The 14,873-nt window shown below is 48.9% G+C and overlaps 1 protein-coding gene and 1 long non-coding RNA gene across 4 annotated transcripts in view; one reads left to right on the top strand and one right to left on the bottom strand.

Moving 5' to 3' along the window:
* LOC117878429 (kyphoscoliosis peptidase-like) overlaps window positions 1-1,395 on the bottom strand; it is a 29,898-nt gene extending 28,503 nt beyond the window's left edge. The window contains exon 1 of one of the 2 annotated variants that reach the window (XM_034772604.1): window positions 1,290-1,395. The gene's annotated coding sequence lies outside the window, so the exon portion shown is untranslated. The remainder of the gene's footprint in view (window positions 1-1,289) is intronic. The other variant, XM_034772605.1, reaches the window with a different exon arrangement.
* Window positions 1,396-1,570: 175 nt separating this feature from the next.
* The window catches only part of LOC117877546, a 39,746-nt gene continuing 26,443 nt past the window's right edge, over window positions 1,571-14,873 (top strand). The window contains exon 1 of one of the 2 annotated variants that reach the window (XR_004645748.1): window positions 1,571-1,667. This is a non-coding gene — a long non-coding RNA (uncharacterized LOC117877546). The remainder of the gene's footprint in view (window positions 1,668-14,873) is intronic. The other variant, XR_004645747.1, reaches the window with a different exon arrangement.

Genomic DNA, 14,873 nt, shown 5'->3' with positions numbered 1-14,873 from the left:
ACACCGTTGCACACAGTCGTGCCCTCATCTCTGGCGATAAGGGTGAGTTCTAAGGGGACTGGCTGCTATTCGAATTTGAAAAATAACTCCGGCGAACCTCCTCCCCTTCAACAGGGAGGAAATGCCGTCTGCGTTATCTTTTGGCTCACAGCCAGTGGCTCAGTCTTGAAGCTTCAAAAACTACAGGTGGGGCTTTCCCGTTTCCTGCCTTCGCCTTGTAGGAATCGCAGAGCTAGAATGGCTTTGCAATTTGCCTTAGGGTATCTAGCCAGCGTGGAGAGGCACAGGTGTCCATCTCCCAAAGACTCGCCATCCCAGGCAGCACTAGCTGGCTCCCTTATGGGCAGCCCTCCCGGGGGGCTGGAAACAGCTATGACTCTTGCCCCAGAGATCAGGACCAAACCATGTTCCTGGGGCCACGTTGGGAGAACTTGCACTGCTGCTCATGCTGTATCTGAGCAGGGCGTTAACAGGACCTTGGGGGAACAGCTGTATCGCCGGGGGAGAAGGGAGACGACCTACAGCCCTTCTCCATTTCTGTGATTCAATTCCCAGGACAATCAGTCCGATGCCTGGAAAGTCACTTAGAGAGAGCCTATAACAACCCTCTCGCAGCTAGGAGGCAACTCGATGTATTTGCTGTTTGTGGCAGGGGGCAGCTCTGTCACAAAATGGGTCATAGCAGAGACAGCTTATACATGTACATAGCCCAAGGAAAAGAGCCCCGCCATCTCTTAGGGTGACCAGACAGCAAGTGTAAAAAATCGGGACAGGGAGTGGGGGGTAATAGGAGGCTATATAAGAAAAAGACCCAAAAATCGGGACTGTCCCTATAAAATCGGGACATCTGGTCACCCTACCATCTCTCGAGAGCTGTCTGACTGTGGAGTACCGGTGAGTTCTGGGATGGGGCAGGCCGTTGGCCAGCCCGTGAGCAGAAGAGAGACCCACGGGGATGCAGAACGCTTGAGGTTAGTGTGTGGAGTGATAGGTCAATGAAGAAACCAGCTGAAATGCGAAACGTCAAGCAGCAGCCATCCGCCCCGGTGCTGTGGGAATTAGTTTGTATCCGAATGACAGCACCAGCTAACATAGCTTAGAAAACAAATATAGAACAGTGCCTGAAAGCCCGCCTTACGCTCCATCAATCACAGTGAACAAGTCGGGCCTCTGCCCATTTTTCTTCAAAGACAATGTGCTAAATAGTCCCGTCCTGCTCCTTGAGGACGGGCAAGTGTGCTGCAGTCATAGGTGGAAGCCGAGGTTTAGCAATAGTTGGTTTGACTTACCTCCCTAGTTGCTACGTGTCCGTGTCTCGCTGCGGTCTGCCAAGGTCAGGCAAATGCTGGTGCTTCACAGATCCCTTTTATATGCTTATTATCAGGCCTGGGCTGTTCTCATCTGCACCTTGCCAGTGCCAACTGAGCTAAAAATACTACAAAGAATTGGAGAACACAGCAGGCACTTTGCAGGGTGCAAGCACTCCAGAGGGCCTGAGAGTTCTGCAGAATAATTGGCCAGAGAAGTATTTATATCCATATTTATATAGAAAGCGATTCTAGTGGGAGAGATAAGCCACTTTTTCATAGCAGCAGCCAGCACCTGCAAAGGCAGCGTTTGCCTTCTCTCCCCAGCCAGCTCTTTAGAATCACTAATTGGAGAAACAGGTGGGTGCATTCTGGGGGAGAACAAGAAAATGGATGGGGGTTTTGTTTGTCTCAGGGTGGTTTGAAAATGAGGATCATGCTACTCCCCCACCCCCAGCCTCTGTTTGCAAATCCTATATCTCCCTTGAGTCCCATTTTCATAGCAATCTCCATTCGCTCTGGGAGGGACCTAGTTTCATAGAATCATAGAATATCAGGGTTGGAAGGGACCTCAGGAGGTCATCTAGTCCAACGCCCTGCTCAAAGCAGGACCAATCCCCAACTAAATCATCCCAGCCAGGGCTTTGTCAAGCCTGACCTTAAAAACTCCTAAGGAAGGAGATTCCACCATCTCCCTAGGTAACCCATTCCAATGCTTTACCACCTTCCTAGTAAAACAGTTTTTCCTAATATCCAACCTAACCCTTCCCCACTGCAACTTGAGACCATTGCTCCTCGTTCTGTCATCTGGTACCACTGAGAACAGCCGAGCTCCATCCTCTTTGGAACCCCCTTTCAGGCAATAGAAAGCAGCTGTCAAATCCCCCCACCTCCACTCTTCTCTTCTTTCATCCCAGTCCAGCTTACTTCTTGCAGGGAAGGGACGTTCAGCCAAGAATACCTTCTGTAGCAGCAGGACTAACAGTTGCAGAGGTGGAGAGTGAAATTACTTCTCTCTTTAGATTCTTGGCTCTTTGGGGCAGGGGCTGTCTGTCTGTCCTGTGTTTGTACAGCGCCGACCACAATGGGGTCCGTGTCTGGAACTGCTAGGTACTATTGTAATACAAATACTATCTCAGGACGATGCCTTGGTATCTCCAGGCATGGATACACTTTATCGGTATTATTGTCTAACTGTCTTTCCCTAAGGGTAGGTCTATACTTAAAGCTGGAGGCGTAATTGCCAGCACAAGGAGACGCACACATGCTAGCTCTGAGAGAGCTAGTGCACTAAAAATAGGGTTGCCACACCATCATGAGTAGCTAGCTGCCCGAATACGCACCCTGTGTCTCAGAGAGGACTATTCTCGGGCTGCTAGCCCATCCCGCTGCTTGTGCCGCGGTGCCTACATTCTGTTTTTAGTGTCCTAATTTGATCAGACCTAGCAAAAGAATGTCTCCCCTTGCTGAAATTTACAGCGCCAGCAGCATATCCTATGTGGCATAATCTCCCCTGTTCCTGTTCACACATAGAATCATAGAATATTAGGGTTGGAAGAGACCTCAGGAGGTCATCTAGTCCAACCCCCTGCTCAAAGCAGGACCAACCCCTAACTAAATCATCCCAGCCAGGGCTTTGTCAAACCTCTAAGGATCGAGATTCCACCACCTCCCTAGGTAACCTATTCCAGTGCTTCACCACCCTCCTAGTGAAATAGTGTTTCCTAATATCCAACCTAGATCTCCCCCACTGCAACATGAGACCATTGCTCCTTGTTCTGTCATCTGCCACCACTGAGAACAGCCGAGCTCCATCTGCTTTGGAACCCCCCTTCAAGTAGTTGAAAGCAGCTATCAAATCCCCCCTCACTCTTTTCTTGTACAGACTGACTAACCCCAGTTCCCTCAGCCTCTCCTCGTAAGTCATGTGTCCCAGCCCCATAATCATTTTTGTTGCCCTCCACTGGACTCTCTCCAATTTGTCCACATCTTCACTCCATCCACAAATATCCTGCATCATCTTGATCAGAGTTGTGGTCAAACAATGTGAAAATCTTAGTGGCCAGCTGCATGGGAAAAATGTCATTGGAAGAATATTTTCCAGGGCTCTACTGCAGAACTTGGCAGAAAAGGAGAAAAATTGTTTTGGAATTGATGAGAGAAATGCGTCAAAGAAGCTTCCACGGATATTAGTGCATCAGTTCTGCTCTGGATTTCCTGTGTAATGAAATCACGGTTTACTGAGGCGGCAGCTTGTTGTGTGTTTCCCTTCCTACTTATGTAGGCTCTGATGATGCATGTGGCAAGGGGGGGCTGCACGCACACACACCTCGGAGCAGAATGCACATTAAATTACTAGTGCTGCGACTTGGTATTTGCAGAAAGTCAGTAAAAAGGAAACTTTCACAGTTAGCAGATCGTTGCACCAAGGATTTAGCGAGGGAAGATTGCTGGACCCATGGCAGACCGCTAAATATGCAATGGCTACATGACGGGGTGTCCACCCCACACAAGCCCTGAGCGGGGCCAGACAGGATTAATTAACCTTCGATGCTGCAGCTGGAGGGGAACCAGGGCTTGATAAGGCCTATGGCAGATTAAACCCAGCTGGGGAAGGAGCTTAGCTAAGAGTATGAGCCAGGAAGTGAGAGCAGAAAGAGGCCGCAGGGATGAGGTCTGTGGTCACTCCCTAGAGGAAAAGAGAGCTGGCCAGGAATAGGAAGGAGAATCCTGGGGGTCCTGTCTTGGACTGGGGAGTCTGGCAAGAGGCTGATAACGGAGAAGTAACCATGGGGAGCAGAGGAATCTCCAGGGTAAATCCAGAGATAGGCAAGGAGCCCAGGGAAACAACAACAGGGACTGAGATTGAGCAGACCTAGGTTGCTAGTCACAGGGTCCCTGGGCTGGAACACAGAGTAGGGATGCACCCAGGTTCCCCTACCAGGCACGGGGAAGTGACACAGGACCTGGAGACCATCTGAGACAGCATTCAGACAGCTTGTCCAGTGGGACGTTGTTACCCCGGAAAAAGGGGATGATATAGTGACCCGGTTGGAGGGCCAAATGGTGAAAAGGGAGGTCCCTGAGTTATGAAGAGAAGGGCCACAGTGCTAACAATGGACAGAAGGGGGCACCAGAGGAGGCCAAAGCTAATTCCCAGACCCAACCACAAGGAGGCGCTCCTGCAGTGAGTGGAACTCCTTCAGAAGCTAAAATACACTTTCAATCCCTCTAACAGGGCCGCCCGGGGGGGAGCAAGTGGGGCAATTTTCCCCGGGCCCCACGGAGGCCCCCAGGAGAGTTTTCGGCGGGTCTTCAGCGGCAGGTCCTTCAGTGCCGCCGAATACACCCGGAGGGAGTGAAGGACCCACTGCCGAAGATCTGGAGCTCCTTCCACTCCAGGTCTTCGGCAGCAATTCGGCGGCAGGTCCTTCACTCGCTCTGGGACCCGCCGCTGCCGAAGTGTCCCGAAGACCCGGAGCAGAAGGACTCCCGCTGTCGAAGACCTCAGGCCCCCTGAATCCTCTGGGCGGCCCTGCCCTCTAAACGTTAATGACACTAGCACAGACCCCTAGACACTGCAGAAATCCAGAGGGTTCTGCATGGGGTCTATGCTAATTGAACCGGGGAGGGGGCTATAAAAGGAATAAATCTTAGAGCATCTTCTCCATCCCTCTGCCAGCACAAAATCATTCCCTAGCAGTATATTCTCCATTGTTTTGTCCAGCCAGGTTTCCCAGGCTCTTGCAGAGAAAAGCAAACCACTGCAGTTAGTTACTGTTGATGTGATCTGAATGTACCGTATGTGCACTAATGAAATGGGCATAATGAAAGGAGGATTCTAACCGGCTTACAAGTGCCCACCTATGCAGGCATCCCATGAAACTGGCTGGGTCAAATGTTGATTTCACTTCAGCAAACTCACTAGGAACATAGGAACTGCCAGGATCACAGCTGTGATCCATCTAGTCTAGTGTCCTGCCTCTGACAGTGACCAGCAGCAAATGTGTCCTACAAGAACTGTGCAGTAGGCACTTTAAACCCCTCCAAAGGGGAAAATAGGTGGCGTGGTAATTTCCTGTGCTCATTCATTTTAATTGCGAAACCCTTCCAGCCTCTCTTGGCTCCTGAAGTGCGTAGCTGCTTTTTCACAAAGCCCTCAGCAAGAAGCCAAAAATGAAGAGACAAGGGAGAATTGCTCACGCTTCGATATTGGCTGCCGGCTGCCTTTCCATTCCAATTCCCTGGAAAGCAAAGTTGAATCCAAGAAACGAGGCCAGGGAGAATATTTTTAAATAGTCCATTTAAATGCCTTTACCTGGACTAGAGTTGTACTTTCCAAATTAAGTGTACACTTAACTTTCCCAAAGTGATAAATCTGAAGACCAGGAGGGTCTATCATGACTCTGTAGTCTGACCTCCAAGCAGAGCACACGGAGAATTCCACCTGATGGTTCTTTCGACAAGCCTAGCACGTTGTGATTGCACTCGAGCATATCTTTTTAGCAAGGCATCCGGTTTCCAATCAAAGACTCCCAATGGTAGTAAATGTCCCACAGCCTTTTGTAAACTGTGCAAGTAGTGAAGCTATCCTTACTGTTAAAAACGTGTACCTTATTTCCAAGTTGCCTCCTTCTGTCTTCAACATCCAGCCATTGGACCTTGCTCCTTTGTTGTCTGCTAGATTAATCAGCCCTTTTGTGTGGATTGCAAGGTCTTTGGAGCAGGGACTTTTTGTTCTGTGTTTGTACAGCACCTAGCACAAATGGGTCCTGGTCCATGACTGGGGCTCGTTGATGTGACTGCAATACAGATAATAAATCATACCACTGGATAGCGTCTTGCTGTGCAGGTAGTTTTATTCTGAGCTGCAGTGTTCTTAGAAAATTTGCAGTACACTGGGCCTGTGGGTTGATCACTGAATTAAACATTTGTGCAGGTGGGGAAAGTAATGGGGTCATGGTTTTCTAAAGGAGTCATATGGCCAAAATCCTGATTTGCCCATGGAAGAGCTTGTTATGTAGAATTCATATGGAACCTTCTCCTTTTCCACTGAGATCCAGCTGTGCATCTCTACAAATGTTTCTTCTATTTTTCCTTTTCCCGTCTCCCTCCTTCCGCTTTCCCCCATATCCTGGTGATGAATTTCTAACAGAAGCATGACATTTTGATTAAAGAACTAGAAAGATATAAAATTAACAGGGCAAAAATTACAAGGATTTAAAGCTGGCTAACTGATAGGTCTCAAAAGGTTATTGTAAACGGCATAATCAACAAGTGCATATGTTTCCAGTTGAGTCCTGCAGGGATCGGTTCTTGGCCTTATGCTATTAAACATTTTTATTCGTGCCCTGGAAGAAAATATAAAATTATCACTGATAAAGTTTGCAAATGGCACAAAAATTGGGGGAGTGGTAAATAATGAAGAGGACAGGACACTGATGCAGAGTGATCCACATCTCCCGTTGAATTGGCCACAAGCAAATGATATGAGTTTTAATATGGTTGAATGTATATATCTAGGAACAAAGAATGTGGGCCATATTGACAAAATGGGGGTCTCTATCCTAGGAAGTAGTGACTCTGAAAAAGATTTGGGGGTGGAAGCGGATGATCAGCTGAACATGAGCTCCCAGGCAACTCTGTGGCTAAAGGGCTTGTAGTAGGAAGACAGCCTGAGACATAAGCCCTTGTATCAGAGGCCTGAGGCCTGGGCCAAAGTAGTAGTCAAAGATTTACTGATATAAAGCAAAGACAAGCTGTGAGCAAGAGGCAGGACATTCCTAAGAAGTGCTAGGCACAAAGTACTCACGCAAACACATCCTGATATCAAGATGGTACAAAAATATTCCTAAATGATTACAGGAACATGCTGACCTCTCCTAAAAGATAAAGTCAGGATGACCGTATGTAATAGAGATGTTTTGATCAAACCAACATGTACAAGATGATGGATGATAACTAACCACATCAGGGGGCAGCAACTAACTATGTCAGAGGAGCAGTACATAACTTGTTTGTATCAGGGTATAAAGATACATCTCAGAGGGAGTGTTTTTGTCGACCTAGGGAGAAACGGAAAGTTCCACCATTCACTGAGCTGATCCACTGTTATGGGCATACGTGTATTAGTGGTCCGGTAGAGTCTGTGGGATACTAGTACCATGCTTCGTTGACAATAAACCTAGCTGGGTATCCTCGTCCCTTAACGGATCTTGTGGTCATTAGGTGGTTCATTCAAGGTCTGCTGTGCCGGCTGTCTGTGCAGTGCTGGGCAGCACACAAGGAGAATATAGAACACACACTCAGCCGAACATCTAACCACTGGGCTAATGTGATCCTTGGATTAATAAACAGGGGAACATTGAGTAGGAGTAGAGAGGTTCTTTGGCACTGGTGTGACCACTGCTGGAATGCTGTCCAGTTCTGGTGCCCACAATTCTAGAAGGATGTTGATCCATTGGAGAAGGTTCAGAGAAGAGCCACAAGAATGATTAAAAGATTAGAGAACCTGGCTTGCAGGGACAGACTTGAAGAGCTCAATCTATTTAGCTTAACAAAGAGAAGGTTAAGGGGTGACTTGGTTACAGTCTGTAACTATCTACACAGGGAATGAATATTTAATAATGGACTCCTCAGTCTAGCAGAGAAAGGTATAACACAATTGTAGCAAAGAGGCATGGCCTCCCTCGGAGAGTGACAGCGAGGGAGGACCAGATGCCCTCGGGTGGGCAGAACCAGGAAAGCCATGCCCTCCATGCCGGAAGCAGAGGGGGTGAGACAGGAACAGGAAGTATAAAAGGCAGACCTTGTAGCTCAGGTGGGCCGAAGCCACCAAGGGAGGCAGACGCTTCCACCCTGCTGCTGGAGCCAGAGCCAGCTGAGGACTTCTGCTGTCCCAAGGACTTGTCCGGACTGCCTGAGCTACCAGACACACCCAATACTTGCAGTGTACCCAGAGGAGATGGATGACAACCCAGAGATCCAGGTACACCCAGAGAGATGGGTAGGAAGTGGCCTAGGGACAGCCAGCTATGGTCCAGCTGGGTTGCTGCCTGAGATCAGTTCAGCGTGTTGCAGCTAGATCCCCGCTGACCCAGTGGCAGATCACTCTGCCACTGTTAGGGGCCTGGATTGGGATGTGGGGGAGTCGGGCCTGTATCCCTCTACTCCCTGCCACTCCTGGGGTGGCAGCCTCTCCAGCTTTGGCCAGGAGGCCTGTGGGAGTCTACAGTATGCTGGGCCCCCCTAGACTGTGTTGGATGCTTGCCCCTGCCTGAGGGCTGGAGCCCTAGATTGCTGGTACCCACCCTGCTTACAGGCCAGGGTCCCCAGTTTGTTCACTGGTCTGCCCTGCCTGAAGGTTGAGGCCCTGTGCTTGGTACCCCGCCCAATCTGAGGGCCTGGTTTCCCAGACTATACCTGGCTTTACCTCCCTGAAGGTTGGGCTTTAGACTGTTTGGTTCCCTGCCTTGTCTGAGGGCTTAGGCCCCTGGATCATTCACTGCTCTATGCTGCTGGAGGGATCGAGCCCTGAGACTGCTAACTTCCCCCTTAGCTTGGACTATTATTCCAGGGGCATGACAGCAAAGAGGTGTGGCCTCCCTCGGAGACCGACAGCGAGGGGTGGCCACACGCCTACAACAATCCAATGGGTGGAAGCTGAAGCTAGACAAATTCAGACTGGAAATAAGGTGCACATTTTTAAGTGAGAGTAATTAATCACTGGAACAATTTACTAAAGGTGGTGGTGGATTCTCCACCAGTGACCATTTTTAAATCAAGATTGGATGTTTTTCTGAAAGATCTGCTCTAGGAATTATTTTGGGGAAGTTCTCTGGCCTGTGTTAGACAGGCGGTGAGACTAGATGATCCTTCTGGCCTTGGAATCTATGAATCGATCTATGATTGGGACTGTCACAGGATGAGCTGGCCCTTTAAGAGAGTTGGGGCTCAGTTACCCCTGTGCCAAACTTGGCTCACCTCCCCAGGTGGAGGAAATGAGTAAAGTCATGTGATAGGGCCCTGTGATGAGGAGCAGGTTGGATCAGCTTGAGGGGGGAGAGCCAAGCAGAGAACGGCTCTAGGGAGAGGAGCCCTGGGAGTTGATGCTCTATAAAACAGTAGGAGGGCTGATAATTAGGAAGAGGCCCTGGGAAGGAGAAGCAGGGAAGGTTAGTGTGAAAACTCTGTTAATTTGAAGTGATAGCTTATAATTTTATCAGGGTTTTCCTGATCCTGCTTGCAGGCTAAGGAGCTCTGTAAGGAAGCATGCAATCTTGGTGCCAGCCAAGAACAGGTGGGGTGAGTTGTGTGCCTCTGCCTTATGGAGCAGCCTTCTTTACCTCTCTCTGGTTTTGGTTCTTGTGTGTTAGGATACTGGGTTTTAAGAAATAAACTAGTGTTATGTTGCAACCATTTAGAAAGATAAAAACATAAAATACTCTGTCTGCATATGCTGTTAACATAACTATGGTTTTGGGCAGGGAGGCAGATGGCCCAACTCTTTGGGGTTGCCAGGGCTTGGGAGCTCACAGAAGAGGCACATGGATTCCCTTTACACTGCCACCCTGTGGTGGGGGGTGTAGTGATCCCTCTTATAAGGGGGAAGCTGCACTGATTAAAGCCCAGGAGTTGCTGGCTGTTGAGCTGGGAAGCATGGGCTGGGAATGAGTTGAAGGCAAGGAAAGAGAAAACAGATGCTCAGGGGGGAAGGGCTGTACCTGGCGAGATAGGCAGAAGATTGATGTTGATCCATCCCCATGTGATTTAGGTGGAGAGCCAAGTCAGTGTGGTGACCACATTGTGCTAGAAAATACAGAGATCCAACCTGTGTGAGGAGAAACTGAGGCAGTGGATGGGCCTGAAACCAGATTGAGACAGGAACTTATTTCAAGACCCATAAATACTGTTTCTTAATAGTATTTAGGAGTAGAGAGAGGATTACAAATAGGAATATTCTCCCTTGGGCTCGCTGTCAACTTCAGGTGAAAAATGCCATTATATTTCTCATTAAAATAAAACAATATTAAAATCTGGACAAAACCTTGGGAAGGGGGGGTAAATCTATGTGCAATCCTCTTCCCGCAAAAAAAACCCCCAGCAACTGTAAGTGAATGTTATGTACTATGGGAGAAGGCTGGTCTGGTAGAAAAGGTACTGGACTGTCACTCTGGGGCCCGGCTTCCATTCCTAGCTTCAACACATTCTTGATGGATGATCTTGGCCAAGTCGCTTCCCCTCTCGGCCTTATGGCAGGTGGGGTATTCCTAGGGCTTGGAGAGGGGTCCCAGCCAAGTACCTCTGCACAAACACCAACCCTCCCTCCGAGGGGAGGGGTTCAGATTTAACCCCTGAAACAAACACCGCCCTTAACTATAGAATACTTCTATCTAACCCAGGTAAAGCCAGGAGTAGACCTGGGTCAACATCTCTAGCAGGGGTTATGCAATCTCTCATGCCCCTGATGCAACATATAGCACCCACCCCTTCCCCCATACTTGGCTTAGAGACGCACTGATTCTCTGCCCCATGCCAGTGCAATCCCCTCCCTGCCTTTGGGTCAGCCCAGCCCGTGTGCGTGCTCCAAGGTGGACATGTAGTGTGAGCTCAGAATGGTGGGTCCTGTTGTGCGGTCTCAGCTCTCCTGCCAGCTCCAGGCTGAGCGTTTATAAGAGTCCCCTTTTCCAAGCCGCACTGAACATGAGAACGGCCATACTGGGTCAGAACAAACGTCCATCTAGCCCAGTATCCTGTCTTCTGACAGTGGCCAATGCCAGGTGCCCCAGAGGGAATGAACAGAACTGGTAATCATCAAGTGATCCATCCCCTGTCGCCCATTCCCAGCTTCTGGCAAACAGAGGCTAGGGACACCATCCCTGCCCATCCTGGTTACTAGCCATTGATGGACCTATCCTCCATGAACTTATCTAGTTCTTTTTTGAACCCTGTTATAATCTTGGCCTTCGCAACATCCTCTGGCAAAGAGTTCTACGGGTTGACAGTGCGTTGTGTGAAGAAATATTTCCTTTGGTTTGTTTTAAACCTGCTGCCTATTGATTTCACTTGGTGGCCCTAGTGCTTGTGGTATGAGAAGGAGTAAATAACACTTTCTTATTTACTTTCTCCACCCCAGCATATCCCCCCTGAATCATCTCTTTTCCAACTTGAAAAGTCCCAGTCTTATTAATCTCTCCTCATACGGAAGCTGTTCCATACCCCTAATCATTTTTTGTTGCTCTTTTCTGTACCTTTTCCAATTGCAACATATCTTTTTTTGAGATGGGGAGACCAGCGCTGCAGACAGTGCTCAAGATGTGGGCGTACCATGGATTTATATAGAGGCAATATGATATTTTCTGTCTTATGTATCCTTTACTTAATGACTCACAACATTCTGTTCGCTTTTTTGACTGCCGCTGCACATTGAGTGGATGTTTTCAGAGAACTCTCCACAACGACTCCAAGATCTTTCTTGAGTAGATAGAAGCTAATTTAGACCCCATCATTTTATATGTTTAGTTTCTGTCTCTGCCCTAGCTCAGAGCTCTGGCTTCCTGCACCTGTGTCTTTTTGTTTCCTCTCTCTGAATTTTCCTGGGCTCATCCCTTGTCCCACCCCCATCTGGTCATTGGCTCAAACCCTCCCAGGGGTCACAGTTAATTCTGTTTGTTAGCTACAGAAGGATAGCGTTTAAGTGACTACAAGTAGTGACACACACAAGTCAGAATTGGTTACAAGAAAATAAAAGGTAACACACAAAGCAAAGCTCTCTCTCACCACCTGTTCCAGCAATCTTACCGACTGAATCTCTTTCAGTCAAGGTCTCTCCCTTGTCCAGTGTTGCTTCCTTTGTTCTTCAGGTGCTGATGATGCCATGGGTAAAGAGCAAGGGAGAGATGAGTTGGGGTGTCTGCCCTCTTCTCTTATTGCCCTTTTTCTTGTGCAGGAACCATCTCCAGCTGATGTTCAGGAGATAAAGTCCGTGTGGACAGGAACCTTAAACTGCTTCTTTGTCAAAATGTAGATCTTTTGCCCACACCTTCTCTCCTGCCAAAGAAAGGCCACTCAGTCAGGTGATGGGGCCCTTGGATTCTGTTGACACCTGGCTGAGGCATTGGCTAGCCTTTTGTCTCTGGAGAACTTGTTTGACTGCCCTGCAGAACATGTTGGAACACATCCCAGTAATATCACACAGTGGAATCTTATAACTTTACATACAATGTTCCTGCAGATATTTTACCTGGACAATAATGATCAGCAAACCGTGAGTGTTCAAATGATACCTTACACGGTATGCTTTGTACAAAATTTAACATAATCAATGTAAAAGGGGTGAACATATAGGGGTCAGGGCAGTCCCTAGCGGGGGTGAAGGGCCCAGGACACAGGCGCCGAGTTTCTAATTTGCTGGGGGTGCTCCCCCCAGGCCTAGTCCCCACTCCACCCCTCCCCCAAAACCCCACCTCCACCCTGCTTCTTCCCACCGCTGCTCTGTCCTGCCTCTTCCAACCCCTGCCCCTCCCCCTCCCAAGAGCGCACTGTGCCCTCACTCCTCTTCCCCCTCCCCTCCCGCACCTCCTGATGCCATGAAACATCTGATCCGTCGTATGCGCTGAGAGGGAAGGGTGGGGGAGGTGCTGATTGGTGGGGCCCACCGGCAGGCAGGAGGCACTGGGGGGGCGGGGGAGATTTTGGTAGGGGGGCTGCCGGTGGCCGTCATTCACCTCCTCACTGCCCCCGACCTGCCCGCCCGCCTCCTCACCCCCCTCCCGCCTGCCTGCCACTCGCCTCCCCGCTCTTCACAATTTTATCCAAGCACGGGCCCCCCCAAAGTGCAGGACCCGGAGCAGTCACCCCGATTCGTCGTACCCAAGGGGCGGCTTGGATAGGGATACAGACTGTCACCCTCTGTGGATATGACCAAACACCGAGACCATCATCCTGTGTAAGACTAAGACTGGCATAGGGGGCAGGGATTATACTGCCCAGGTGGAGCCAACTCCTGGCACCTGCGCAAACCCGACCATGGTGGCCCACAGCCTAGTCACTGTCAGGAAAGTCAGTTAGAGTCCTGCCAGTCAGAGTCCTGTACCACACCCATCAGTCCATAAGGCTGTACTACAATCAGGTCATTGCATGGGTACTCTGCCTTGACTGGGAAGATGTGGTGATGCCAGGAGTGCCTCCATTGCCCGGCAGAGCAGCGTTAGAGAAGGCCTAGGAGAGTCCTGGCTCCAGGAGATAGACATGAGCACTACGTAGGTTACCACACAACAGAGGCAGCATCTGGCCCAGCTGATTTGGAAACATTCTGCCACTTTCTCCAAGCAGCCAGCCTACTTTAGGTGTAAAAACAACGAGGAGTCCTTGTGGCACCTTAGAGACTAAATTTGTTAGTCTCTAAGGTGCCACAAGGACTCCTCGTTGTTTTTGCTGATACAGACTAACATAGCTACCACTCTGAAACCTGTTACCATACTTTAGGTGTGTGACCCACATCCAGTATCAGATCACCACCAACCACGCCCCGATCTGAGAGAGGTCCCAGTCGGTCCCACCTGCCTTATACCAACCAATGAAAGATGCTCAATGAAATGAAGGAAGCAGGTGTTACTGGAGTAAGTTGCAGCACCCATTGTCCTGGTAAAGAAAGACAGGGAAACTCCACTTCTGCGTGGCCTACTGGAAACTCAACCATGCATAAGGATATTTACCTACTGCCCTGCATAGAGGAGGCGTTGACTGCCCTTAAATCCACCTCCCTAGTCTCCACCATTGACCTGGCTAGTGGGTATTGGCAGATACCGATGGTGCTGGAGAACTATCCATGTGAGAGACAGTCCAGGCTGGAGAGTTAAGGGGCACAGTGGTCCCACAGTCCCAGGCTAGGTCCCGAGTGTCAGGTTCAAGTAGCCTGGTCCCAGCAAGTCGGTGGCAGTCTAGCCCTGGCTCTCTGTTTGAGATCTAACCATGTCCCCAGCCATCTCTTTAAAGTCCATATTGGGGTATTTTATTTTATTTTTTTCTTAACGAAAGCTGAGATTCTGGTATCATCACATGACTTCAAGGCTCTTAGTAAAAAATCAAATATTGCGAGACATGCTAAAATTGCAAGAGTTGGCCACCCTCCACCCTTTGTCTGACTTAATTATTTAGACTTCAAGCTCTTTGGGGAAGGGACTTTCTCTTACTATGTTTGTCCAGTGCCTAGCACAATGGGGCCATACTCTTGGTTGGGGCCTTAGATGCCACAATCATACAAATATGAAAGGTTTCTTGATGAAAATGTTACTCTAGATTCAACCTAGCATGCCTACTGCATTTATCTCTAGTTGCTATGGTGCCAGGGTAATTTTTCTAGCACAATAGAGTAAATAATACATCAAAGGTACCTGTCACTAAGCGTCCCTGTCTTGTGCATCTTCTTCCTTGATGAATATTTCAAGGGCATTCTTTTAGTTAACAGGCTTCTTTTTCATACTGAGGAAGCACACGTTGTTTTTGACAACTCCCCTCCATTATACTATTTTTTTTCTTTATAGGTGACTACATGAAATTAAAATA

This window comes from Trachemys scripta, chromosome 5 (assembly GCF_013100865.1).
Source record: "Trachemys scripta elegans isolate TJP31775 chromosome 5, CAS_Tse_1.0, whole genome shotgun sequence".
NCBI lineage: Eukaryota > Metazoa > Chordata > Testudines > Emydidae > Trachemys > Trachemys scripta.
The sequence above is the reverse complement of the archived record's forward strand: the minus strand, read 5'-3'. Positions and strand labels throughout refer to the sequence as shown.